This window comes from Tamandua tetradactyla, chromosome 17 (assembly GCF_023851605.1).
Source record: "Tamandua tetradactyla isolate mTamTet1 chromosome 17, mTamTet1.pri, whole genome shotgun sequence".
Lineage (NCBI taxonomy): Eukaryota > Metazoa > Chordata > Mammalia > Pilosa > Myrmecophagidae > Tamandua > Tamandua tetradactyla.
Genome location: NC_135343.1, coordinates 28,777,749 through 28,804,908, shown reverse-complemented (window position 1 = coordinate 28,804,908; position 27,160 = coordinate 28,777,749). Strand labels below are relative to the sequence as shown.

The 27,160-nt window shown below is 36.1% G+C and overlaps 1 protein-coding gene and 1 long non-coding RNA gene across 9 annotated transcripts in view; one reads left to right on the top strand and one right to left on the bottom strand.

The window, feature by feature from the left end:
* Positions 1 to 27,160, bottom strand: part of CCDC85A (coiled-coil domain containing 85A) — a 627,527-nt gene that overhangs the window by 566,788 nt on the left and 33,579 nt on the right. The window contains exon 1 of one of the 6 annotated variants that reach the window (XR_013164281.1): positions 13,550 to 13,724. The exons of the other annotated variants lie outside the window; for them this stretch is intronic. The gene's annotated coding sequence lies outside the window, so the exon portion shown is untranslated. Of the gene's footprint in view, positions 1 to 13,549; positions 13,725 to 27,160 lie in introns of those variants that run through there. 6 annotated transcript variants of the gene reach the window in all.
* The window catches only part of LOC143660852 (uncharacterized), a 45,882-nt gene continuing 32,626 nt past the window's right edge, over positions 13,905 to 27,160 (top strand). For all 3 annotated transcript variants that reach the window (XR_013164283.1, XR_013164284.1, XR_013164282.1), the window contains exons 1-2: positions 13,905 to 14,035; positions 14,275 to 14,346. This is a non-coding gene — a long non-coding RNA (uncharacterized LOC143660852). The remainder of the gene's footprint in view (positions 14,036 to 14,274; positions 14,347 to 27,160) is intronic.

The following is a 27,160-nucleotide window of genomic DNA, read 5'->3' as shown; positions in this document are numbered from 1 at the left end:
AGAGGATACCTTCACTAAAAAAGGCCAATTGTGTCCAAGTTCCTTTGTCACATGGGAAGGCACATGGTGACATCTCTGGGCCCTTCTTTTCCTGGGTTGGTTTCGAAATGGCCCTCTCAGCTCCTGTGGGTCCTTCTAGCTTCTGCTGGGGTGTTTTCTTTTTTTAGCTGTATAAACTCTCTGAGCTCTCTAAAAGGACTCCGGTAAGCGGATTAAAGACCCACCTTGAATGGGCAGGGTCATATCTCCATGGAAACAATCTAATCACGAAGGATATATATAAATACACACACGCACACACTGTTCACATACAACACATATCAATAATACGTATATGCAGTGATATCTGTTCGTGATATCTATTCAGCTATATACATGCAATTATATACTAAGAGGATAAGAAATAAACAAGAAAAACGCCAGAGATTAAAAGGGCTCTCTGAAGAAATAACAGCTAAGCTGAGATCTGAATGACAAGGAGACAGTCATGCAGGGGTCAGAGGTACTACCTAAGGTAGAGGGAAGAGTTTCTGAGGTGAGAAGTAGCTCAGAAAAATCAGGAAGGTGAATTATGGATTGCTCGGAGCATTATAGGCAACGTGAGCTTAAAGATGCAGGCAGGAAACAGATCACATAGGGGAGGGTAAGGGAGTTTTTCTATCATTATAAATCACCATTACGTTTTAATCAAGGAAGTGATCAAATGTGATTTGTTATATAGAGAGGAAAAAAGTGGCAGTCAAGTAACTAGGAACTAAATTGTTCTGGCAAGAGATGGTGACGCTTTGGACCAGGGTGGCGGAGTAGAGACAGAAAGAGTTGGGAATGTTTTACAGGTGGAGTTAAGAAAACCTGCCAGCGGAATGGATGTGAAAAGTGAGAAAATCAAGTGCAACTAGTTGAGTTTTGGCTTGAGCAACTGAGTGCTGCCATTTTCTAAGATAAGCAATTTCAGGGGAGCAGTCTAGAGTCAGATTTACAGTCTGTTAAATTTAAGAAGTTGATCCAAGGATATACTGAATAGATATTTAAATATAAGAGTCTAGAGTCCTGCAGAAGGGAGGGAGTAGACATACAGATTTGGGAATCATCCATACTAAGTCTGCATTTAAAGCTTTGGGACCAGATGAAATTATGCAGATAGAAAAGAGAAGGGAGGTGCAGTTTTTGCATTGAGAGGTGAAACAAAGGAGGGAAACCAAATCAAGGCGAAAGAATAGCCAGAGAAGCAGGCAAGGAGAATGTAATGTCAGGAATGGCCAGAGAAGAAAGTGTTGGAAAGAAACAATGGCCAACCCTGCTCAGTGCTGCTGAATGGTCAAGTAAAAGGACAGTGCCCTCTGGTATCACCAACATGGGGGTGACTGGTGACTCCATGGAGCAGTTTCAGAGAAATGGTGAGAACTGAAAAACAACTGGATTAGGATAAGAAAAGAACATGACGTGAGGAAGTAAAGAAAGTGACTATAAACATCTCCGAGGAAAGCTAGGGACCTTTCCCCAGAAAAAGAAAAAGATACATTACACAATAGTTAACATCAAATTTAGACAGACCTTCCTAAAACCATGAACTCCCTAAGTTTCTAGGCCCTCTATTAAAAACAAACAAACAAAACCCTTTTTCTACACTGAAAACATACTGCCAAGGATAACTCCTCTCACTCAATTGACTGATTCTTGGACTAAACCTTTTGGCATCATGAACCCACAAACAATTTCAGTTTTTTATAAGATCTTCTACCATGCCTAGGAATCCATTTAACTTCAGAATTTGCCTTTTTTCCACAAAATGGAGTTCTTGGATTCAGAGAGAATACAAGGGCAAGTCAAGTCAGACTAAGTCCATTTGTTTCACTAATTTTCTAAGAATTCGTTTATACTGAGGAAGCTGTGCAGGAGCCAAGGCTCCCTAAAGACTGTCTATATTCAGAGACTCCAATACTTTATCCTGTTACCTAACTTGCTTTTCCTTCCATCTCAGGCTAGAGAGACTATAAGATATTTTATCAGAAAGCAGTTAAAATGCTCTTATTCTTCTGAATTCTACCAGGAGAGACTCTAGTTTCATACTAAGTGAATGAGCAGCTAGGGTATCACATCATCAGACCCCACGGAGTCAGAATTTGAAAAAATGCAATGTAGCATTCAAGGAACTGATTTTTCATACTTCCAGTTTGCTACTAAATCTCTACTTTGGTTAGCATATTGCCCTTTAGTCTAAGGGAAAGATACCAGACTGTGTGTATAGCAAGTTTACAGCAATTTTTGGTACTGCATCTTGTTTAAAAAACATGAACCGAGCTTCTGTTTGTGACAGTACATTGCATGAGCTTGAGAGGTCATTTGGAACAGGCTTTGCAGCTCATCCTGGCACCTAAGCAATCCTTCAGTAGCAAAAGAACACAACAAAAGCACTGTGTGAATATGAAACACTTCATTCTTGTTCTCTTCCTATTTCCTCCAGCAATCATCTAGCAAGCACTTGCTAAGTCCTCAGTACCAAAGGCTGAGTGAGAGACAAGGTCACTGCACGCATGGAGCTCACATTTTAGCAGACTGAAGAAAACAGTAAACAGATAAAAGCAAACAAATAAACAAGCAAGTTTCAAATGGAGATTACTACTTTGAAAAAAGTAAAACATGGCGCAGGAGCGGGAAGGCTTCGTAAATTGGGGGGTCAGGGAGGAGTCTCTCTGAGGAGGTAATATATGAGCTGAGACCTGAACAGACAAGCAGGTGCTGGCCATGGGAAGATCTGAGGATAATGCTTTAAAATCATATTTCCAATTCCAAGCTTAACACCACTGGAAAATAATCTAAATCTGCAGTTTAGGAGCAGTATTCCTAATAGCAGGAAAATAAATCTGAACTTCTGGGATTGCCTATAAAAAGGAATGAGTCATTACTTCTTTTATGATATTTTCAATGACTAATTAAGAGACTAGGGGTGCGACGGTGGCTCAGTGGCAGAGATCTCATCTGCCACGCCGGAGACTTGGGTTTGATTTCTGGTGCCTGCCCATGCAAAAATAAAAAAAGAGAGAGAGAGTAGGGAGCACACACACAAAAAAGTAACAACTGCTTGTATTTTAACTGCCTGGGTCTGGGAATTACATCATCTACTCCAAGTACCCATCCCTAGAGTTGTTCTATGTTTCTAAACTATCAGTCATGATTTACTAACATTGTAAGCAGAGAAAGATTTAGCTTAATTGGTCTCAGTAGCTGTGCAAATTTCACCTAGTCTCAAGAAAATGTTCAAACACAGAAAATGAAACTAAACATGAGCTACAGAAAGTAGAATGCTGAAGGTGCTCGGTTTGATCACTAAAGCCTCCAAAGTTTCACTGGCTGATCATGATAATGAGACTGTCTAGAAAAAGAAAATAATATTTAAAAATTTCCCCATCATTACTTATTCAAGCATTATTTTACTGGCATCTTTTAGTATCTATATCAATTTCACCAAGATTCCGTGACAAACACATAAACAAAAAAAAATTGTTTCCCAGTAAAATATCAGAGGCAAAATTCAGATATATCGTGCTGGTAAAGAAAAGTTAGCTCAAGTCATATTGACCCTTGTTGAAGACCCATTTTTTTCAATGGGACTGATTCATCTTTGCCTTAGATAAAACAGAAAGACTGTGTAGGGTCTTTAAGCCTTATTTATACCATATATTGTTTTGAAAAATTGATCACTTTTCATTCTTCATTTAGGAAAAGAAAATATCTAGACTTGTAGATTTGGCTGTCTGGAACTGTGCTTTAACATGGGTCTTCTATCTTAAGATAAAAGAAAGTATGGCCACGCAGAGCAGAAATCAGAGGTCTGTGAAACCAATCAATATGCCTTTTTCCTTTCACTTGCCAACGACACCCAAGTCTTATAAAACCTTGCAGAATTAGCATCTTAACTGGCTGGCAATTGCTGACCCATAGCTTGTGCCATAATTACTAGTTAAAATGATAAAAATCTTACCTAGAAAGTACTTCTTTAAAATCCTCTTTTAAAAATCAGAGGAAATAGAGGGTGAGAGGATAGTTCAGTGGTCGAAGTCTCGCCTGCCATGTGGGAGACGCAGGTTTGAGTCCCTATCCATGCACTTCCCAAAAAACAAACAAGCAAAAACAAAGAAAGAAACAGAAATTCAGCAAATGGTGTGGCAATAACTTACATGGAAAAGTAATGAAATGTGACCCCGCCACACAGCATACAAAAATAAAATCGGAGGAAATAAATACTACACATATCAAAAAAAAAACTAAGCCAATCAAAAAGATGAAACAAAATGGATGAAAAATTGTACAGATATTCAGACATAAGCCTGTGTCTTTGTCATGTACATTAAGTTCCTTATACGCTAATACACACACACAAAAAACACTGGTTATGAAATAACATATGAAGCACTGCATACCTACATCCAAGGAAAACAAAATTTCTACAGAGAGGTGTCAGGTCCTAATTCTGCTGGTAAAGTACCCATGTCACAGCAATCCTGGGCTACGGTGGGAACTTTCTGGTGTTGGCTTGGGCTTTACATAAGAATGCTCCTAAGTAGGAGGAAGTTCATGGCATCTTCAGAAGGCATCATAATTATCAAAGTTATCCAGTTCTTCCTCTAATTTAACTGTGTAACTGGAAAGTTTTAATGAGAAAGTTCATCATTAACTACATTACTGTCCAATAAATATAAAATTTAGAAAGTAGATAAAAATATATCTTCTCATCTTGATCGTAAAATGGAATATGGCCAGTGTTCTTAGTTCTTAGGTATGGGGGATGTTCTTAGTTACCTAGTTATTCTCTGATGCTCAGCGGGGTCCTTTAGTTCCCAGCTCTGCTATGTTCTTGAAAATAAATCACCTAAATTTATCAACCACTCGGACATTTCTATGATTCTGAACTGGGACTGTTCCACCTTAAAGTCACACTAAAGGATTACAACAGAGCGATGAGTTCTATGCACACACCGCTGGTGCCCAAATTGTTGTATCTTTCATAATTCTTGAAATCTAAGTGAGCAGGCTTCAAAAAGGATAATGAGACCATCGAGGAGCCTCATAACAAGTCCACAGGGGACACTGCTCAGAAACAGACCCTCAAGAGGCCTTGAACTCTGACAGGCTAGAGACATCGGGCCAGCATGCAGTCACCACAAATTCACAACTATTAAAATAAACCAAGAAGATGGGGAGAGGTCCTGATAGATCAGAAATTGGGTATGGTTAGTTCCTGGAGAAAGAGAACCTTCTGGCTATGGATTTTGGGAAGGGGAACAATGAAAAAAAAAAACAGTTTCCTCCACACATAATGGGTGGGCTGGGCAAATATTCACAGCATGAGACCGAAACCCAACCAGAGGAGCTATACAGCTCACTCAAATGGACAAAAACCAATTCCTGCCTAGAACACTGCTCAGAAACAAATACAAAAAAGATACTGCTGCCACAGTCCATTTTTCCTCTCCCTTCAAGGCTACTTTCAACAAATAATGAAATCACTTTACTCAATCAAATAAATAAGAAAAACATGAATTATTTTTAAAATTTGAAAACATTGTATCATTCCTTTCTGTTGCTAAGCAATGCACTTTTGCTATGATACAATCTGAGACCTTTCTTAACATTCTCAGTTGTACAGCAAGGATATGGAAACCCTTGTGATACCTTGATTACAGAATAAAGTGAAGGAAGGGAGGGAGGAAAAGAAACAGGAAGAAAGAAAAGAAAATAGGACTCATCAAATCATTTGATTTTTCTACACTGGAAATGGCAAACCATTGTCAGTTCTTCAGTTTCAGAAAACGCAGTGTACGGATCTAATAATAAAAGATTCTATGTAATTTCTCAAATTGCTGCAGACATGCAAAAACATAGCAATATCACTCTTAACCATGTTAGCTATAATTATATACTTTCAGTTACTGAATAGCTTTGTTAGCTCCTGCCCTTTCTGAAGTAAAAGGTGCTAGAATTTTCCTGATGAAATTACTCAGGATGTATCTCCCTGAGTTGAGTATTCATATATCAAAGAAAAAGCCACCAATACTAGGTAACAGAACTCCAAAAGTACAGATCTATTCTATCCTAGCAGCCTTCTACTTGTGCTAGCAACTTGTGAAGTCAGTTGACCAAACTGTGGGCAGAAACTTTAGAAAGAGACTTTAAGGATGTGCATAGCATGCATACTGAATTTATAAATCCTATAAAGCCAACGGGGAGAGTTGGGAAGGCTGGGGAATGAAGGCCATTGATACATTAGGGAAAGACAATGAAAGAGTCCAGCAAAGCACAAGGAAGAGATGAAACAATATCAAAGTTAATAATACCAAATGCAATTACCTGAATGAAGTTTCAAAAGTACAAACTGGGAAAACACGGTTTAAAAGGCTTTATGTGTGAATGATTATGGAATTTTGGTTGAATGGAGGTCTATTATGAGAACAAGTATGGCACAGATGCTTAAAAGGCTTAATTTATGATGACCAGATACTTACTAAGTGCTGGTCTAAGTGTCAATCCTAATAGTTTCATTGGACAGATATCCAGTCATTCATCCATTCAACAGACATTTAGTGAGCATCTACTATGGGCCAAGAACTATACCACAAACCGGGTAACCAATGGTAAGCAAAGTCCCTGCCCACCTGAAATTCATATGTAGAGGTGTTTACAGTCTTATTATCCTTAGTTTGGGGCTGTAGAAACCTAGGCACATTCAAGCAACTTTCCTACAGAGTTAATAAGTGGCAGGTGTGGAATTTTAACCGAAGTGTATTCTAACTCAAAGCCTAAGGTCTGAACCCCAGTTCATCAGGCATGTCCTGAACAAAGGAAGTAATAATTCCATTGTATCTCACAATGATACCATATATGGAAAACTGTGTTCATTCTATGTGACATATTTTAAGAAGGGCATTAAGATCCACTAGATACATCCCAGTATATCAACTGAAGAACATAAATGAATATTCAAAATCCTGATTCTGTATCAGCAAACTAAAAGGCTTCCAATTCTGCTTGTATGCATAATCCTATCAGAGCATCACCCTTGGAATAGCCCTGCCTATTTTTTGTAAACCAGGAGGATATGACTCCTGGTTGGAGTAGACACCTTGAGTTCTATTTCCCCTTCTGCAGCTCAATTTATCTTCCTACCAGCACTTCATGGCAGGTGATGGTATGTAGTGCACTGGTCACACTGACCCCATGCTCCAAGTAAATAAATAACTTAAACACATAGTTTGGCTGGTCATAACAAGCAAAATACAGCATTAATCATATTATTAATAGAAAGTAATTGCTAAAATACAAGCTCACTACCTTTCTGACCTTAGATATTTTACAGAAAAGCTAAAAGGGACAGCACTTTTTTTTTCAGCCTCCTCTTAGCTTGCTTTAAGGCTCTGGTAATATAAAAAATGCCTGGGATTTCCTACACATTCAGTGTTATCATTTACCTCTCAACTTTTTCATTGACCTAGGAGAAGGAGATCTGCAGAGATTACAGAGTATAGTTGCTGGGCGACAAATTCAAATATCATGCTGAAAGTCTGAAACAGTACTGAGGGGAATGAACCAGGATGAAAACCAAAGACCAATAAAAAAGATTCTTAAGAAGTTTACTTTGCAGATGATATCTGCATATAGGGATATCCCTTGTATAAAAGGGCTCCTTTGTATAGATATCCCTTGTATAGGGAATTCTATATACAATAAACTATGGAATGCATTATTAGAACTAATAAATTAGTTCAGCAAGATTTCAGGAACAAGATTAATATACAAAAATCAACTGTATTCTATACATAAACAATGAGAAATCCAAAATGAAATTATAGAAAAAATTCACATTTACAACAGTATCAAAAAGAATAAAATACTTAGGAATAAAAAGACTTGTATACTGAAAATTACAAAACACTGATGGAAGAAATTAAACAAGATCTAAATAAATGGAAAGACATCCCATGTTCATAAGTCAGAAGACTTAATATTGTCAAGAGGACAATATTCCCCAAGTTCATTTATAGATTCAATGCAATCCTTATTAAATTCCTAGCTACCTTTTTTATAAAAATTGACAAGCCAATCCTAAAACTCTTATGGAAATTTAAGGAATTCAGAACAGCCAAACAATCCTGAAAAAAGAAGAATAAAGTTGGAAGGCTTAAACTTCCCAATTTCAAAACCTACTACACAGCCACAGTAATCAAAATAGTTCAGTACTCACATAGGACATACATAAAGATCAACGGAATACAATGAAGAGTTAAAAACAAATCTTCACCAACAGACGAGTAGAACATATGGAATAAAAATAAATAATAGGGAGAACAAATGTTAAAATAAATTTAGTTTGAAAATGCTAGTGATCAATGAAAGGGAGAGGTAAGGGGTATGGTAGGTATAATCTTTTTTTTTCTGTTTTAGTTTTATTTCTTTTTCTGTTGTCTTTTTATTTCTTTTTCTGAATTGATGCAAATGTTCTAGGAAATGATCATGATGATGAATATGCAAAAACAAAAAACAAATCTTCACATTTACAGTCAAACGACTGTGACAAGAGTGCTAGACATTTCCAAGGGGCAAGAACAGCCTTTTCAAGAACTGGTGCTGGGACAACTGGAAATACGCACGCAAGGAGATTGACTCCTTTGTCTCATGCCATGCACAAAAATTAACTCAAAATGAATCCAAAATCTAAATATAATATAATAGCTAAAGCCATAAAACTCTTAGAACAAATAAATGTGTAAATATTCATGACCCCAGAGTTAAGCAATGGTTTCTGAGACATGGTAACAAAAGCACAATCAACAAACCATAAATTTGATAAATGGGGCTTTACGAAAATCAGAAACTTTGTCTACAAACAATTAATCAAGAAAATGAAAAGCAGACCCATAAAACTGGAGAAAATATTTGTAAATAATACGTTGGATAACGGACTTATAACTAAAAATATAAAGAACATTTATAATTCTATAATAGCAAGACAAATAAGCCAATTAAAATATGGAAAAACATGTGAATACAAATTTCTCCAAAGAAAATACATAAATGGTCAAAACAAAAAGTTGCTCAACATTATTAGCCATTAGGGAAATGCAAATCAAACCCATAATGAGATACCACTTCATACTCATTAGGAAGATGATGAACTCTTTCCTTGTTCTTCATATTCAACAGTTTGACTACTATGTGTCTTGGCATGATACTCTTTGAGTTTATCCTGTTTGGAGTTCATTGGATTTATGGAATGTGTATATTCATGTCTTCCATTAAATTTGGGAAGTTTTCTAACATTATGCATTTGAACAGTCCTTCTGCGCCTCTTCTCTTTCTTCTCCTTCTTGGTCTCCCATAGTGCATATACTGGCGTGCCTGATGGTTTTCCAAAGGCCTCTCTGGCTCTGTTTATTTTTTTTATTTATTTTTTTTTCATTCTTTTTCTTTTCTTCTCCTCAGCCTGAATCATTTCAATATTCAGCTCACTATCTGGCTGTCACTCTGATGCTTCTCTAATCAAGCATCATAGTGGTGGCCAGACTCTCCACAATTCTCCAAGCATCTGAGATAACTGGAGTGGTAACAATGTTCCTGAATAACAGTTCAGTCTCCAAGTACCAGGGCATACTCACCTTTCTCACACACAGGAATGGGTCTGCTCTCTTGGCAAAGAAGATATCTTCAGTCCAGACCTCAGCTTCCATGGTTCTGCCCTCAAAGTAATCTTGCCTTCCATCTGTCTCTTTTAGTCCAGGTTGGTCATGGTTCTCTTCATACTGATCTTGCAAAAAGCCTGTTGGTTTTGCATGTCCAAACATCAGATGGTAGAACTTTCCACATATCCCTCCTGGATAACTGCATCTCCAATCCCGACTTGCACTGAAATGGCTGACTGGATCCATGTTCAGTTGAACCCTCACATGGAGCACTATTCTCAGGGAACTGCTTTCCAGAAGCTCAGAATTTTCAAAACCATCAATTTCTTGTTTCTTTGTCCGTAGAAATTCAGTTCCCAGCTCACCCTTTTCCTCTTACATTTTACTATAAGCATCAACTAGAAATCAGGCTGTATTTTCCATCCATTGCTTGGAAATCTCCTCAGCTAAATATCCCATTTCATCACTTTCAAATTCTACCTTCCATTCAGCATCAGAACTCAATTTTGCCAAGTTCTCTGCCACCTTAAAAGAAAGGTTGCCTTTTCTCCAGTTTACCATCACACATTCATTATTTCTTTCTAAGGTCTCATTGGAAGTACTTTTAACATCATATCTCTACCAACTCTTTACAAAGCAATATAAGCCTTTTCTATCAAAAAGCTCACAATTCTTCCAACCTCTACCTGCTTCCAGCCTCTACCTGTTAGCCAATTCCAAAGCCACTTCCACACTTCAGGAATTTGTAATAATAGCACCCCACAGTCCTAGTACTAAAATCGGTTCTGTTTCCGAGGCTGCTTAAAGAAGCTACCATGAAATGGGTCAGGCTTAAACAATAGGAATTTATTAGCCTACAGCTTTGAGGCTGAGAAAATTCCCAGTCAAGGCATCACCAAGGTGATGCCTTCTTCCTGAAGACTGGCTGTTGGCAGCCCTTGGCTCCTCTGCCGCATGTCAAGGCAAATGGTGGCATCTGCTGGTCTCTTTCAGGATCAGCTGCTTTCAGCTTCTTGCTTCTGTGGCTCTCTTCCTTTGTCTGAATTTCATTCTCTTATAAAAGACTCTAGTAAGAGATTAAGACCCATCCTAAATGAGGTGGGTCACACTTTAAGTGAAGTAGCCTTATCAAAAGATCCAACTTACAATGGATTTACAACCACAAGAATGGATTCGATTTAAGAACATGTTTTTCTGGGGTACATGCAGCTTCCAATTACCACAGTGCTTTATACAAGTTCAGTGATTAAACATTGCTCAGTGATTAAACCATTGAAACTCCCATTTGGAACTATCTTTAAGGCCTGAAATGCATGATTTTTAATTTCCTAGTAATAGAAAGCACTTAGGGACAGGCAAGTAATTCTATGGAATCAAGCTGATAAATCAAGGTAGGTAAAACTACATCGTTGGTTTAAAATCAGGTGTAACTCTAAAACAATTTAACTGGTATTTTCATGAAGCACGTAAACTGCCTTCGAAAACAATTTCAAATTATTTCCAAAAATGATTTGAATAGAGACAGTGTCTTTGAAATAATTTGAATATCCTACTGTCATTATTTTGGGGAAAAAAAAGCTAATTTGGAAGTAAAAATTCTGGTATATTGGTTAAATATGATTTATTACTTCTCAGTCACACCTCATATTGGGAACTTATGAGACATCTGTCATCTACAGGTGGGAAAATTATCTCATATGTCCTGGATATTATGAACTTGGAAAACGGATTTACAAATACATTAACTCTCCAGGTCCAATTATCCATGATGAGCTCCCTAAGTGCTGGAGGGCTTGCACAACTCCTTCTCTGACCAGATCCAGAAATTAATTCTTCTGTACAAGAGAAGTGTTCCAGCCCAGTGGTGCTAACAGGAAATATTCCTCTTCTCATGACTGCCCGTAAAAACAGTGAGTGCTTGTATTTCAGATGCTTCGCAAGTCTTTTGCCAAGGACACAACATAACAGGTATTATTCAATTAGTATAAAAAGTAGGGATCATTCAGAATTGATAAACACGGGTGTAGGTAAAGACTTCTCTCAGAGCTGGCTGATGAAAGCTCTACTATAACGCTCACAAAACCAACCCAAAATGCAGCACCTAAATATTCTAGTTTATTTTTCTTCTTTAAAGTGTAGTGAGAAATTTACAACCTAACAAAGTCATTCTAGATTTGCATGATCCTATTTCCAAATACTTTTTACCATTGTCGTGCCCATCTCTAATTTGACAGCACTTTTCATTAAACAGTTCAATTTTACTGACTCTTTCTAAAGCATTTGATTTAGTTTTCACAGAAAAATAATTCTACTTTTACAGTTCTATTTGATCAATCTACGTAGTGCTTAATTGCATAAGAAAATGAAAATAACAAATGCAACTGACATAAACTGGTCTAGGTGATAAACACAGCTAACTCCTGGTAAGCTTACAATACAACTAGCGGGAACAAAGGGGTACAGGCATACTAGAGAGTATGCTTCCAGCTGCAAGTGTTTTAGTGCCATGGGTATCAGTCAGTATGTTTTATAGAGAAAATGGAAAGTTTCAGTCAATCAGGTAATTAGGCTAAATGAAGGCTGGTTAAGTGCACACTTACTATAGTAAATGTATATGTTGTATACAACTTCATGATGAGCCCAAAGTTCCTTGACAGGTGATATTTTAAATATCAAGAGAAACCATACACACAGACTGCTTGCATTTTTGAGTACCCATCTATGAGCCCACACTCACCTAAAACATTTCTATGAAATGTTCTGTGGCTCATCTCTTATTCATAAGCCAGTGCTTATTACTGGCATTCCAGGAAATTGATTCAGAAAAGCAAAGAACCACAAAAAACGCCAATAGAATTCGGACCTTAAATGTGGATGATTTCACAAAATAAGAGTTTGTTCTGAAAAGAAAGGGGATGTAGTCCAATTACATCCAATTCGGACTAAATTTGTAATGGGAGATGGAGGTATTGGTGAGACTGGAGAAGCCAAAAAAGACAATCAAAAGAGATGCAACAGCCTTTGCTACATGAATATTTCTTTCCATCTAGATTCATGGAAAATTTATTGCATGCTATTTTTGGTATCAAGAATATAACAAACAAGAGATTGTCAGCAAGGCCAACGTTTGTTATTTTGTTAGGTAAGGCTAGCGTTGCTTAGCTTTTAGACAATCCATTTGTGGCTTGTCCTATCATTAAGCAAACTGACATTTCTGAATTGTGATCTTCCATAATGCCACTAAGTTTCTGAGAAGAAATGATGTAAGTTATCTTCTCAGAAACGTCTGAGATGCTAAATTGTCTTCAATAAAAGACATACTAAACAGCAAAGTTTCTGGAAAACAAAGAACCACCCTCTCTATGCAGTTTTCCTGTCCCAGTCTATTCTTTGAAAGTACATTTGTTTTTCTTAAGAATCATTACAAAGGTAAGCTGTTCTCAAAAGCTTCGTGACAGATTACTGAATTGCCATAAATAATCAATAACATCTTATTCTCTGATGTCAACAGTTTAGTATTTTGTCTTTATATTACCAAGTTTGACTTCATAAAAAAAGTCCCCAAAATATTTATTCAGCATATAGGGTATATCAGACTCACCAAACATTTAAGGAAAGAATATATAGCAGAATGGTAGAATTTAGGATCAGTTAGAAAACAGAACAAAAAGGGATTACAGAAGGAAATATCTATGCCTATACTAACAAATAAACTCAACACAAGAAAGGATCTTCCAGGCACACTAAAGTCTCCAAGTTCCCTGAACAAGTCTTGACTTCAGACCACCACACTTATGCATATGCTTTTCCATCCCCACTCAGTGCCCCTCCTTTTCTTCTCTACCTGGTAAATTCCATTTATCTTTACAATTAACCTGAGTTGTGACCTCTGTAAAGGTCACCCTCTTCTCCTTGCGGCCATCACTCCCTGCTCCTGGCTCCCATGGGTCACTGCACTTCCTCTCTCACATTTCTCACACGATACTGTGATTGGTCCTGATGCTGTCACTCCTACTAGATTTTAGTCCCATGAAACAAAGTCTCCTAAGTTTTACCTACCCCAGGATCTAGTATTAACTTTGATAGGCATTGGACAAGGTATATGATATGGATGAAACAGAAAAAGGAAAAGGAAATTGTTTGCTAATGGAGGTAAAAATAAAGGAAGTGTTCAAGTGAGGTAAAAGAATATGATGCAGTCCTTGATTACATCATAAACAAGACGTTCTGAGGTCACAGAGGAGGGGTAAACAGGCCAGATGTGGAGCTAAAAGTGGGAGTTTCAAAACAAGTGTGCGGTGGAAGGCATTCCAGGCAGAGGATATAAGCAAAAGGCACAAAAATATCAAACAGTTGGAAGGGTAAGGTGGGATTTGCGGAAGACTTTATAAGCAGTTTGATACTGTAGCCAAAGAAAAGGGTATGGTTCAAAATGAGTCTAGACACTTAAAATGTGTACATTTGGTTGTATGTTAAATAATAACTCAAAACAGTTGATTTTAAAACACCAGGTTAGAGAGTATTTTTAAGGCCATGCTGTTTCTTCTTCCAAGACCATCGTCAAATACTAATTTTACTTATATCTTCATATTTCTAACAGATCTTTGAGGGAACACCGTGTGTTATTCATCTTTGCATCTCCCATACCATGAAATACAAGGCAGGACACATTGTAAGCATTCTAATCTTTTGCTTTCAGTATGGGTCCATGGGCCCAGAAAACAATATATGTATGTGTGTGTATGTGTGTGTGTGCGCACAGGCATATAAATTCGGCATAACAGCAAAAATAGTCTAAACAAAATTCAGCAAAGCCCCCTGCCTTACTACCAAACTCTTTACTCTATCGATGCTCATAATCATTCTAGTTTGTATAGTAAGGAATGGAGAAGGGTTTGGAGAATTTAGAGCTTCACAGTTTCGGAGACAACATTTCATAGACTAAAAATGTAAGTAATAAATAATTAGCAAACTTGTAGATAAGTAAAAGTATCTTCCTTTGCACTTATTGTATTTAATAAACACATTTTTTATGTCTACTTTCTCTCTACTACTACCTCTGGTCCTCCCTAAACCACATAAGTGTAACTAATGATGTTAAATACAACCTTAAAATCTTAATATTAAAAATCTATGAGAGGGCAGGCTATGGTGGCTCAGCAGGCAGAGTTCTCATGTGCCATGCCAGAGACTGGGTTCGATTCCCGGTGCCTGCCCATGCAAAAAAAAAAAAAAAAAAAAACTATGAGAACAAGTCGATTTCAAGCAGTTGAGAGGTTATCTTGGGGGTTATTCTTATGCAATATATAGAGATATATTTTTAGATTATGGTGTATTGGACTGGCTGGAGGGAAGTGCCTAAAACTGTTGAGCTGTTTTCCAGAAGCCTTAATTCTTGAAGATGACTGTATAAAGATATCACTTTTATAATGTGACTGCGTGATTATGAAAATCTTCTGTCTGATGCTCCTTTTATCAGGGTATAGACAGATGAGTAAAAAAATATGGATATAAAATAAATAGATAATAGGATTAAGGGGTAAAATAAATTGAGTAGATTGAAATACTAGTGGTCAATATAAGAGAGGGGGTAAGGGGTATGAGATGTATGAGTTTTTTCTTTTTATTTCTTTTTCTGGAGTGATGCAAGTGCTCTAAAAATGATCATAGTTGTGACAAATACACAACCATGTGATAATATTGTAAGCCACTAATTGAATACCATGTATGGATTGTACATATGTGAAAATTTGTCAAGAAAAATATTTTTTAATAATCTATGAGAACAAAAAAAAAACCCCATAAAAATGAAAGCTTAAATAAAACAAAACAAAAGCATTTTTAAAATTTATGAGAACAGGGCGGGCCGCGGTGGCTCAGCGGGCAAGAGTGCTTGCCTGCCGTGCCGGAGGACCCCGGTTCGATTCCCGGCCCCAGCCCATGTAAAAAACAAACAAACAAACAAAATATAATAAAACAAGAAAATGTTTAAAAATGTTTCCCTTTCTTCCTCCCTTCCTTCCTTCCATCCTTCCTTCCTTCTCTGTCTTTCCTTCCTTTCAAAAAAAAAAATTTATGAGAACAAGTCTACTCCCCAGGCTCTTCAACAAGTCAGTGTCCGAGGGAAAAAGATAAGGGAGAGGGGTGGACTATGCTAGATTAAAGAAATTAAGAAATCTAATAAACTAAATACCAAGAGTCTGGGATAAAATCCTGAATGGATGAAAAAGCTCTAAAGGATATTTAAGGACAACTATTAAATCTTGAATACACACTAGGTAGTATGTAGATATAAATTTACTGACATAGGAAGATGGTGACCATTAACTGTGGAAAAAAGCAGATTACAAAATGGCATGTACAGTATGATTTTATTTTGGTTAAAATAACCAGACGCATATTTATGCATAGAAATAGATATGAAAAATATTTTACAGGGTCTGCTGGTTTAAAACTTGTGTACCTCGGAAGAGCCATTTCTTCAGTTCTGTTTCAATATTGCTGGGTGGGATTTTTTTTATTAAGTTGTTTCCATGGAGATGTGACCCACCCAATTGTGAGTGGGACCTTTTGATTAGGTGGTTTCCATGGAGATATGTCTCCACTCATTCAAGGTAGGGTCGCTTACTGGAATCCTTTAAGAAGGAACCATTTTGAAATAAGTTTTAGAACAGCCAGAGACCTATGGAGATGCAGAAAGACGATGCCTCTGGGAAAGCAGTTTGAAGAAGCCAGTGGAGAAAGCTAGCAGATGTCACCATATGCCTTCCCAGTTGAGAGAGAAAAATGAATGTCATCAGCATTTTCTTGAAGCAAGGTATCTTTCCCTGGATGCCTCAGTTTGACATTTTTCTGACCTTAGAACTGTAAACTTTTAATGTAATAAAGTCCCTTTTTAGAAGCCTACCATTTCTGGTATATTACATTCCAGTGGCTTTAACAAACGAATACACAGGATATTAACAATGATAATCTCTTGGTAGCAGAAAGCAGGTATTTTTTCTTTCTTATATTTTCTTTTGTATTTTCTAATGTTCTACAATGCCTTCTGCTATAATAAGAAAAGGTTACCTTTAATTTTTAAAAGCTTGGGACTACCTAACCTATTATTTCTTTTACAAGTATATTTTTGCTTTTAAAAATTCTGGTTTACTGGGTGGGCCAAGGTGGCTCAGTGGCAGAGTTCTCGCCTGCCATGCTGGAGACCCAGGTTTGGTTCCCAGTGCTTGCCCATGCAAAAAAATTAAAAAATTCTGGTTTACTATAGTCTTACTTACTACAGTCTTAATATATAGTTCTTATTTTCAAGTTTGTATTTAAACTCTACATTTTGACAGATAGAGGACATTTACCATTGTATCTAGCATCTGAGTGTACAATATACTTGCTTAAAATACTTAAGAATGTTTTGATTGAAGAAAATTCTACATTGCTTAAGCTTTTTAAAAGATTTTTATTTTTGTTTTCATTTCTGAGCAAGATTTTTCACACAATATGTTGTATTAGACAAGATACCATATGTTCCCAAACTTCATCAAGAAAATCTCAGTCTGTAAAACAAATTTAATGATGCTTTCCCATAAATTGACTTTTCCATAATCTTTAAAATATGCACATATTTTAAGAAACCAATAATCAAGCAAACTAATTAAGAAAACACTAATTATGACTATCAAGAAAGGTTTGCAAATATCATACAGACATGTATATTTGGATATTTGCCATGATTTCTATGTATCATTAATATAAAAACTATACCTCATATGCTTTAATCCTTGGGAAGCAAGAAAAATCACATTAAATTTTAGAAAGAGTTATTTTGAGCATTTTGCTTTAGTTCATATAGAAATTTTTTTTCACTCCATTCTAGACATTTATGTCTCTGGAATGAAAGTACCTTGCAAATACTAGCTTACTTTATATCACATCAACATATCTGGATAAAAAATGGAATAAACTAGGGGCAGAGGTAGTTCAGTGGTAGAATTCTTGCCTGCCATGCAGGAGACCCAGGTTTGACTCTGGCCCATGCATCCAAAAAACAAACAAAAAACTGTTGTGAACAAAATTCCCTATGATATACATATAACATATCTGCCTTTGTGTGTGCATAAATATAGAAATACATATATGTAGAAAGACATATAAAAACAAGTGGATTAAATCAATTTTCAACTTATTTTGTTTTTCTAACACCAAGCATTCATTTCTTTGAAAATCCAAAAAGGTAGGTCATTATTTCCAGTTAAAAATGCCTAAGCAGACTTCCAGTTGACCAAGATGGCAGGATAAGATGCTCCAGGGATCCATTTCCCCAGAGGATCATTGAGCTAGTAGCAAAAACTAGCAGAACCCACTTCCTCAAAACTCAGAAAAACAGTTAAAGGGTAGCAGAAACTGGGTGAGTACCAAATCAAGAAAACCCAACTTAAATAACAGCAGGAAAAGCTTCCGGTACCGTTACTGGCCCCCTTCCCCTCCCCATTCCTTCCCAGGTGTGGTGGGGAGCCAGCCTACACTCCTATTGTGGGTCCTAGCCCTGCTCCTGAAGAAACAGATTAACCCCTATGCACATACTGGGGTGCCTGTATATCAATACCAAACATTCAGGTGAGAGCTTAAAGAAGTATACCAAGATACTCATCTGTCTTACCCTCTCAGAATTTATTCTACAGGCAGAAGCAACTTGAAACCATCAAAAGCAATATAAGAAATAATTAAATCTAATCTCCTTGTGGCAAAGGATTAAATGATTGCCAGCTTGCCAGCAAACAATTAGGCACCAAGGAAGGAATGGAAGTCAATGTCATAAGGAAAAGAGAGTCATTCAGATTCCTCTACATGGGAGAAATCCTAAGACTACAAGTGAGCACAAGCCCAGGTCAATATACAGGCTCAGAAAAGAGGAATGGCCTCACATTATCAGCTTGGACTGAAATTCTTGATAGGAAGGCTAAACTCAGAGGAAGGCACCAGGCAATAAAGAGCCGGTTTGCAAACACTGAGAAAAAAATGTTTTTCTCTATTGGTATGTTTGTTGTTGCTAGCTCCAAGAACTCAAGAAAACCTCTATTATATCAGTAGCTAAACACAAACTTAAGAAACAGACAGTGCAAGGATTAAATCCCACAGTGAACACATTAAAAATATTAAAATGTACAGTTTGAAATAACAGATCATAAGCCAAAGATAAAATGATGGCCCATCCAAAGGACCAACCTAAAAATTCAGAAACTACCAATAAAGAAGGCCAGAGTTTGAATATATTAAAGACTTTTTTTAAATGATCTTAAATATGCTCAAAGTGCTAAAGGAAAACCAAAAGACAAACTAAACCATATCAGGAAACCATATCAGGAAGATGATGAATGGAAAATGTCAATAAAGACATGGATATTTTAAAAAGGAACCAAACAGTAATGTCGGAGTTGAAAACCACAACAAGTAAAATAAAAAATTCTGCAGTGGGTTTCAAAAGCACATTAGTGCAGGCAGAAGAAAGAATCAGTGAACTTAAATTATTAAAGCTAAAGAGCAGAAAGAAAAAAAGAATGAAAAACTGCTAACAGAGCCTCACAGACCTGTAGGACACCTTCACGAATACACGCATTACAGAAATCCTAGAAGGAGAAGAGAAGGGAACATTCAAAGAAATAATGGCAGAAAACTTCTCACATTTAACAGAAAACTTCCCACATTTAACAGAAGTCATGAATATTTACATTCCATGAACCCAACAAACTTCATATACATTACAGTTAAACAGCTAAGACCAAGGAAAAAAGAAAGAGTACTGAAAACAAGAGAAAAAAACATGTTATCAACAGGGGAGCCCCAATAAGATTAAAAAGTACTTATTTTCATCAGAAATCATGGAATTAAGACGGCAATTGGATGAAATATTCAAAGTGCTGACATGAAATAACTGCCAATCAAGAATTTTACATGGTGAGACAGTCATTCAAAATTGAGGAGAAGAGCTGAAGACATTCCCAGGCTAAAAAAAAATGCTGAGGGAGTTTATCACCCCTAGACCTTTTAGCAAGCATATAATTAATGCTAAAAAGAGTTCTTCAGATGAAAGGGAAGGATATTTAGACAGCGAATTGAAGCAGCATAAAGAAATAAAGATGTCAGGTAAATGAAAAGAAAAGGGTAATTATAAATGCCAGTGTTATTGTACTGTTTTTTATTATGTAATTCTTTTTACTTCTTACAGGTTCTAAAATGCAAATAGATACAAATTAATGATAAATCTATGGTTTGGGATGTATAATGTATGATGATACAATTTATAACAACTACAACAAAAAGGTAGGGGAATGGAAGGGTATAGGAGCAATGCTATTGTAATTAAACTGGTATGAAATGAAACCTACTGTATAGATTCAGGATGCCAAATTTAAACCCCATGGTACCCCCACACAAAAGATACCTGAAAATATATTTGCAAAAAGAAATGAGAAGGCACTCGAAAGGGCATGTGCAAAAAAGTCAAATAAATATGAAAGCAGGTATTACTGGAAGAATTGAGGGGCAAAACCTGTTAAGATTTTAAGATCAAATACCAAAATGACAGAAGAAAGTCCTGCATTATCAATAGTTGGTTTAAATATAAATGGATAAACCCTCCAAAATGGAGAAGTTGTCAGAACGGATAATAAAACATGGTGAAAATATAGGCTATTTACCTGAGAATCACCATACATTCAAAGACAAAAGTAAATTGAAAACGAAATAATCAAAAAACAAAATTCCATGGAAATGGTAACCAAAAGAGAGCTTGATAGCTATATACTAATATCAGATAAAATAGACTTTAAGTAAAAAAAAAAAAGTTACAATGGACAAAAAGGACACTCTATAGTGATAAAGGGGTCAATTCAATAAGAAAACATAACAATTACAAGTAAGTATTCACTTAACAAGCAGGGACCCAAAATATGAAACTATTAACATATTTGAAGGGAGAAATAAAAGATTCTATATTAATAGCAGGAGACTTCACTACCCTTTTTTAATAACGGACAGAACATCTAGACTGGAGATTGATAAAAGAAATAGAAGACTTAAACAGCACTCCAAATCAGCTAGACCAAACAAACAAAAATATAACACTTCACCCAACAACATAATAAATCATCTTAAGTGCACATGGGTCATTCTCCAGGATATACCATATGTTAGGCCACAAAACTAATTTCAATAAATTTAAAACTATTAAAATCATACAACAGATTGTCTACACCCACAGTGGAATAAAAAAGGGAGAACTGGAAAATTCATGAACACTTGGAAATTACGCAACACACTCTTAAATAATTAATGGCATAAAGGAGAAATTAGAAAATATCTTAAGACAAATGAAAACAAAAACATACCACACTAAAACTAATGAGATACGGTAAAGGCAGTATTGTTAGTGAAATTTACAGCTTTAAATGCTTACATTAACAGAGAACAAAGATCTCAAATTAGAGACCTAACTTCATATCTGGAGGAACTAAAAAAAGAAGAGTAAACTAAATCCAAAGCAAGCAGAGGGAAATCACAAAGATAAGAGCAGAGACAAATGAAAATGGTGATAAAAAACAATAGAGATGACCAACAAAACCAAATGTTCTTTTTGTAGAGATCAATACATCAGTGGATCTTTAACAAGACTGACTAAGGTAAAAAGAAGAGAAGACACCAGTAACTAAAAACAGAAGTGAAAGGGGCACATTACTACTGATCCCACAGAAATAAAAATTGTAAAAGGATACTATGAACAATTGAATACCAACAAGTTAGATGACCTAGATGAAGCACACAAATTCCTAGCATCACACAGACTACCCACAACGAAGATCTCAATAGACAAATGACAAGACATCAAGAACCTCTCAAAAAGAAAAGCTCAGGGCTAGCTGGCTTCCCTGGTAAATGTTGCCAAACACCCCAGGAATTAAAACCAATTTTGTTCAAATGCATCCAAAAATATATAACTAGAGGAAATACTTCCTAACTCATTCTGAGTACAGCATTACTCTCATATTAAAGCCAGGGAAAGATATGAAAAAAAAGAAAATTACAAACTAATACCTCTCAGGAAAATAGATACAAAAATCCTCAACAAAATACTAGCAAACTGAATCCAACTGCACATGAAAAGAATTATAAACTATGATCAAGAAGGATTTTACCCAGGTATGCAAGGGTGGTTCAATATACAAAAATAAATTAATATAATAACCACATTAATAAAACGAAAGAAACACCTGACCATCTCAACTGACACAGAGAAAGAATTTGAAAAAATTCAGCACCTTTTCTGATAAAAACACATGGAAAACTAAAAATAGAAGGAAACTTCCTCAACACACACACACACACAAAACAACATATACGGAAAACTCACAGCTGACATCATACTCAACGATGAAAGATTGAGAGCTTTCCCCCAAGATCAGGAACAAAACAAGGATGCCCAATATCACCACTGTTATTTAGTATCATACTGGAAGTTCTAGCCAGAGCAATTAGGAAAGAAAAAGAAATAAAAGACATAAATTGAAAAGAAAAGTAAAACTTATTTACAGACGACATGATCACACATGCAGGAAATTCTGAAAATTTTACAACAAATCTGTAAGAGCTAATAAATTAATTTAACAGTGCATCCTGGTAGAAGATCAACATGCAAAATTCAGTAGTCTTTCTATTCACTAGGCATAAACAATCTGAAGTAGCAATCAAGAAAAAAAAATCGACTTACAATAGAAATTGAAAGGATCTAACAGCAAAAGAAACAAAAGAAAAAAGAGTAGATAGATGGGACCTCATCAAATTTAAGAGCTTTTGTGCAAAGGACTTTATCATGAAAGGAAAAAGAACCAAAGAATATGGAAGAAAATATTTTGGAGGAAAGTATTTGGAATCACATACTTGATGTGGTTTAATATCTAGAACACATAAAGTAATCCTTCAACTCAACAACAAAAAGAAAAACAACCAACTGAAAAAGACAGGTAAATGACTTAAATAGACATTTCTTCAAAGAGGATACACAAATGGCCAAGATGTTTGTGAAAATATTCTCAACAGCATTACCCATTAGGGAAATGCAAATCTAAACCACAATGAGACATTAACTCATACCCACTAGAATGACTGCTATTCAAAAAATGGAAAATAACAAGCGTTGGGGAGGATATGGAGAAATAGGAACACTCATTCATTGTTGGTGGAAATGTAAAGTGGGGCAGCAGCTGTGGAAACTGGTTTCGTGGATCCTCACAAAGTTAAGTATAGAATTACAATACAGCCTGGCAACCCCACTTTTAGGTTTACACCCAAAAGAACTGAAAGAGGGACTCAAACAGAACAGGTATTTGCACACCAATACAGCAGCATTATTCACAATTGGCAAAAGATGGAAGTAACTAAAGTGTTCATCAATAGATGAATGGATAAACAAAATTGGATATGTACATACAACAGAATATTATTCAGCCATAAAAAGCACTGAAGTTCTGATCATGCAATATCATGGATGAGCCTTGAAGACATCCTGTTGAATGAATTAAGCCAGACGCAAAAGGACAAATATTGTATGATTTTACTTACATGAAATTAATTAGAATATGCAAACTCTGAGTAGTAAACTGAATACAGGTTACTAGGTATTGGGATAGAGTAGGGAATGGGAGCTAATGCTTTATTGAGGTGATGGGAAAGTTTTGGTAATGGATGGTGGTGATAGTAGCACAACCCTGTGAAAATGCAATTAACACCATTGCTATATACACTTGAAAGTGGTTAAAATGGGGAATTTTAGGGTGTATATGTTACCAGAATAAAAATTAAAGAGAAAAATAAATGTTCAAAACCATGAATCTTAATGTAAACCAAAGACATAAAGTTACAGTAACATTGTTTCCTCAATTGTAACAAAAATACCAGACATACCAAGTGTTAAATGGGAAAAGTACCTGTCTGAGGGGGATACATGGGAACGCTGTACTTTCTGCATGATTCTCCTATAAACCTACTCTAAGTTTAAAAAAAATGGCTAAGCAAAGGAATTCTATTCCTTCAAAATCAACCAAAGTATTTAAAAATAGAAGAATCTTCTTTGGAACAAGTACACAGTGACAATTCTAAAATGCGAATTTTACAGCAAATCTAAACAACGGAGGGTGACGTTAATACTCACACCTCCTCACATGCCAGCAGAAACAGGTTTCCTTAAAAGCATGAGTCAGATTTCCTGGTGGTGCATCCAATATCTAGGGCACCCAGGTCAAAGGGTAGAGACAGGAGTCATAGGGAACACCGCTGAAAACAATAAAGACACACACAAGCGAGATACAGCTAATGCAGAAACCTTTCTTAGCTTCTTACTTCTACTACCTCTGACCCTACCCTCTGGGAAGGACACTGCCATAGGGACAGAAGCAAGGTCAAGGGACTGCACAGTCAACCACTGACAACTCTGGTGGTTTTGCTGTGAGTCACATCACTTGTTAAAAGCTAAGACTGAAGGGAAAACAAACCCACAGAACAGAGAAAAAAAAGGGAGAGGCCTTTTGAAACAAAAACCAGAACTGAAACTTCAGATTGCCCTCGAATATATTCTCCTAGCTCCATTAGCAATAGATGAAGAACATAAAAGAGAGAAACCCAATGAGACAGAGAAAGAATTCAGGCAAAAAGCTCTCCGTAGCTATAAAGAAATTTCAGATATCATGATTTTCTTTGAAAGAACTCATAAAAAGAAAAATAAGTTTCAAAAATAAGATAAAAATAGGTTGGCAGAGTTCAGATATAAAATGAAATAGCAGAATGAAAATACTACTGCAATGAAAACATTAGAAGAGGAAATAAATGGAACTCATAAGTTAAAACCACAAGCAGAAACAAGGACAGGATTAAGTCACCAAAAAAAAGGGGGTGATTGAAACAAAAATATAAAAGAGTTAACAGAAGATAAGATGAATAACAGAAAATAGAAAGAGAAAGCAACACACATATAATTGGTATTTTGAAAGAAAGAAAGAATTAATGCAGAAAAACATTCAAAAATATAATAGGCAGCACTAGTGGGCAGGAGAGAAATTAAAACACAAATGAATACTAGACTGCACCCATCAGACTGGCAAAAATTTTTAAGTTGGGCAATAATGATACAGTGATTGCTGGAGAGCACGTGGGGCAATGGGGAATTTCATCCACTGCCAGTGGGAATATAACTTGGAGCACCTACTTTGGAAAAGTGTAGCATTATTTGGTGAAGCTGGAGACAGATACACACTGTGACTCAGTAATACCACCCCATGCCATCCCTAGCAGAGGTATACTTGCCTAGATAAACCAGTACACATGGATAAAAATGTTCACAGCAGCTTTACTCATAATTTCCCAAAACCAGCAACAGCCTTAAGTCCATCAATAGTAGAATGAATACCTATTTTGTAGAATATTCATGAAGTGGAATGCTTTACAACTGGGGTCTGCAAACTTTTCCTGTGAAGGGCCGGAAAATAAATACTTTGGGTTTCATAGGCCAAAGAGTCTCTATTGCAATTACTGATCTCTGCCACTGTAGCACAAAAGTAGCTATTGGCAATCCATAAACCAATGAGCATCACTGTGTTCCAGTAATAGTTTATTTATGGACACTGAAATTTGAATGCCATAATTTTCACAAAATAGCATTCTTTCCATGAGAGATACCTGGGTTCAATTCCTGGACCATGCACCAAAAAGAAAGAAAAAAAATAGTATTTGTCTCTTGATTGTTTCCAATCATTTAAGAAATGTATAAACCAATCTTTAGCTCATAGGCCATATAAAAACAGGTAACAGGCTGGATGTGGTGTCTAGGTCATAGTACAAAGCACAACTACTTGTACAAGACTGATGAATTTTCAAATGTAAGATTAAAATAAAGGAAAAAATTAAAAAAGAATGCATACCAAAGAAGAAAAAACACATGATCATATCAATTGATAATGGAGAAGTCACATAACAAAATACAACAACCGTTCATGATAAAAACTCTGATCCATAGGAAGACTCAATATTGTGAAGATGTCAGTTTTTCTCAACCTGACTTGTAGATTCAAAGCTATCCCAATCAAAATCCCAGCAAGCTAACTACAATATCAACAAATTGATTCTAAAGTTTATATGGAAAGGTAGAGACCAGAATAAATGGCATAACACTGAATTAAGTACAACAAGGTTGGAGAACTCATACCACCCCATTTCAAGACTTGAAGTTACAGTAATCAAGACAGTGTAGTACTGGCAAAAGAATTGATATATATAATCTGTTGAACAGAATAGAGAGACCAGAAACAGACTCACACAAATACAAAAGGGCAAAAGGTAATTCAATAGAGAAAGGATAGTCTTGTCAACAAATGGTGCTAGAAACTGGACATGTAAAGGCGAAAAAAAAAATGAATGTACATACAAATCTTAAGCACAGCACAAAATTTAACTCAAGAAGTATTAGACCTTTAAGAATAAAATAAAGTTTTGCTTTCACACAAAATGGCGAGGGATGAGAGAAACAAAACTAAGCAAACAGCTGCAAAACCAGCTCAGACAGGTCTCCTGGGCGGGGAAAGGAGAAGACCTCTGAGGTAAGCCTAGAATTTGCGCCAGATCCTTATATGGGTAAAAACAAATTTAAACAAGTAACGACCAGGGTCACTGGAATGTAAAACATAACCCAAAGCAGGAATTTACAGCAGGAGATTTGAACTAGGTAGACTACTCAGAGAGGCTGTAACCTCTGGAATATCCTCAGCATAGGAACAGGGGAGGGACCTGCATACTAGGTTTAGGAAATAAATACTGCTGCTTCCTGTCACTTGGCACACCAGCCACCACATTTTGGTTGTGCGCCTGTTCTGCAAGATTATTAATAAATTCTATTCTTCTCCACAATCGGGTGAGCATTTACTCTCTTTCAGGTATGGCTTTCTTTCTAATGGACCTAATATGGGAATTCTGTATTTTCTACACTATTTTTCTGTAAACCTATAACTTCACTAATTAAAAAAAAAAAAAGTATCACAGACCTAAGTGTAAAATGCAAACCTATGACATTTCCAGAAGTAAACATAGGAGAAAGTCTACAGGACCTTTGGTTTTAGTGATGACTTGTTTTTACACACAACACAAAAAAACACAATCCATGAAAGAAAAAAATCAAGTTGGACTTTATTTATTTTTTACATTTTATTTATTACAATTAAAACTTCTGCTCTGTGAAAGACTGTTAAAAGAATGAAAAGATAAGCCACAGGCTGGGAGAAAATATTCGCAAAATGAATCTCTGATAAAGGAGTTGTATCCAAACAAATAATCTTTAAAGCTCATTGATAAGAAGACAAATTCAATCAGAAAATGGGCAAAATATCTGAACAGACATTTCAGCAAACCTCAACAAAAAAAGATATGCAGATGCAAATAAGCATTCGAAAAGATGC